The sequence below is a fragment of the Mastigoproctus giganteus genome, chromosome 11, assembly GCF_048544385.1.
Source record: "Mastigoproctus giganteus isolate SK-2022 chromosome 11, ASM4854438v1, whole genome shotgun sequence".
In the NCBI taxonomy this organism is placed as follows: domain Eukaryota; kingdom Metazoa; phylum Arthropoda; class Arachnida; order Uropygi; family Thelyphonidae; genus Mastigoproctus; species Mastigoproctus giganteus.
In genome coordinates, this window is record NC_143585.1 from 76,691,257 (window position 1) to 76,693,800 (window position 2,544).

At 40.3% G+C, this 2,544-nt stretch overlaps 1 non-coding gene across 1 annotated transcript; it reads right to left on the reverse strand.

Annotated features, from left to right (window-relative positions):
* Nucleotides 1-1,752: 1,752 nt before the first annotated feature.
* On the reverse strand, nt 1,753-1,834 carry TRNAS-AGA (transfer RNA serine (anticodon AGA)). Its single transcript has one exon. It is a non-coding gene; the product is annotated as a tRNA-Ser (tRNA).
* Nucleotides 1,835-2,544: the final 710 nt, after the last annotated feature.

The window sequence follows — 2,544 nt, forward strand, 5'->3', positions numbered from 1 at the left end:
TTTAATATAACTGGATAGATCCCATCCACCCCGGGTGCCTTTTTTATGTTTATCCTCAACAATTTCTCCTCCACTTTCTTCTCAGTTATTACTTCTCAGTTGTCTAGCTCACTGTCAGAGTTTACTTCACCTCTGGCATTCCCCTTCGTGAATAATTCCTCATGTGTGAATGTAGATGCAAAATACTCAGTTTGTTAGCCACCTGAGCAGAATCATCAACAGTTGAACCATCGATATCAAGTGGACCAATCTGATTCATCCCCTTCCTTCTATAGTTTACATAAGTAAAGAATTCTTTGCTGTTTTTCTTTGCCAAAGAATTCTCATAATCTGCCTTTGCCTGCCTAACCTCCTTTGTGACTTGGTTACAGACCAGCTTATATCTGTCATAGGCTTCTGTGTCGCGTGTTAATTTATATGTATCCCATGTATTTTTCTTCTTTGCCATATGTCTCATTAGTTCATCTGACAACCATTTAGGCCTAAACCTTGAACAGTATTTCTTAGTTGGTATGTAAAGCCTAGTAGCTTCCAAGATAAGTTCTTTGAATGCTTCCCATTTTGAATTTGCTGTTGGTAACATCATCAGTTGGTCCCACTGTATAGAATTTCAATACTGTCTCAGTCCATCGTAGTCACCTTTACGGAAGCAATAACCCTTCCCTTTACCCCTGATGGTAGTTACCTCTTTGAGTAAATCCCACTTCAGCACACTGTGATCACTGCCACCTAGTGGTTCCTTTATCTACATATTCTTAATGCATCAAGAATCACTACTGATAATCAAATCAAGAATATTACTCCCTCTAGTTGCCTCCCGAACATGCTGATGTAGAAAACAATCAATCAATAAGTCCATAAAAGCTTGTTAGTGGGTGAGTGACCAACCCACAAATTGCAGTCAATATCTGGGAAATTAAAATCCCCCATTATAAGACTCTGATTTACTGGCCCACTCTATTTCCCTGTATACAGTTTCTTATTATACTTATCAGAGTCATTAGGCCTATAGCACACTCCTACTCTCAATTTTGATCTACTCCTACTCTCAATCTCTGATATCCCAACAATATTCGCCTTGGATTTGGTTTGAGCAATACCTCAAATTCATTTACCAAACTCCTAGCATTGGTGTACACGCAAGTATACATGCACCTGTTCCTATTCTTAGCTATCCTAACACAACCCATGTGTTTAATTTTACCGCAATGACTCCCAGCAGTCTCTGAAATACTCTGCATCTTGTTTTCCAGGCTGCTGCTCATTCCAATAGAAGCAGTGCAAGAATCTCTTTCACCTCTGCCAGTGGCTACTGTTAATCTATTAGTCCTTGTATCCCCCCAAGCTAGCAGTTTTCCGACCCACCTAACACTGCCTCGATAGCATTAGCAAATATTCTTGCACCCTTTCTATTTAAATGTATCCCATCCCTGTAGAAACAGTCTCTCCTGTTAACAAGTACAGACCAGGCTGAGAAAAATTCTACCTACCCCTTGAGCCTTGCACAATCTTTCCAGGGCCGAATTGATCGACAAGGCTCTCATCATATACTCCCTCCTATCGTGTCTGTGCAGAATTGCACACACTTTCAAATTCAACCCTAATTCACGGCTTTTTTTCAACAGTGACCTTTACTTGTTAAGTAATTCCGCCGGTCTCCTATTCTTGATATCATTAGTGCCAACGTGTTCAACTGTATCACCTTTTCTGCCTTTAAAAGATGATATCCGCTCTACAACGTCAAAAAGATACCGCAGCCGACAGGATTCGAACCTGTGTGGGGAGACCCCAACGGATTTCTAGTCCGTTGCCTTAACCACTGGGCGACGACTACCCAGTTTTTCCGGGCTGATTGAATTTATGGTCCGCTGTTAATATGTAAGTAAACTCATTTACATTCAATCAACTGTAAAAGGGCTAAAATCTTAAAGAGAATAATAACTTTTTTAGAGTTTAATTTTAAATCTTACCTTGGAATAGATTTCTCACATCAAGTATATACAGAGGTTATAAAAAAAAATACAATCAGTGCAGAAAAACAAGACTAAAAAGGAAGCAGAAAAATAGCCTTTTAACAACTTAATCCTAAATTTTACACACCAGCAACATAGATTACAATCATTGGTTTCAGACAAGACTTCAAGGCGCGCGCACGCACGCACGCACGCACACACACACACACACACACACACACACACACACACACACACACACAAAAGTTTAATTTTCAGCTTTTCGAGAACAGATGGAACTTTGGGAGGAAAAAACTTGAAGAATACGGATTTTATTTTCAGGTCTCAGCAACAGTTGGAATTTATCTTCCAGAAAAAAAAAAAAAAAAAATTTTTTTTTTCGTCCAGCACACAAGGTACCACGTCGCCGCTGTTGGATCGGGTGGCGGCGGTTCGGGCGGGCGACGGCCGCGGTGGTCCTCCCCAAAGCATAAGCATCCCCAAAATACACCTTCCCTATTAACACCCACAAGAAATTAAATTTTCAGGGCTTAGCAACAGTTGAACCCAACAAGGAATTTATCTTTCAAGA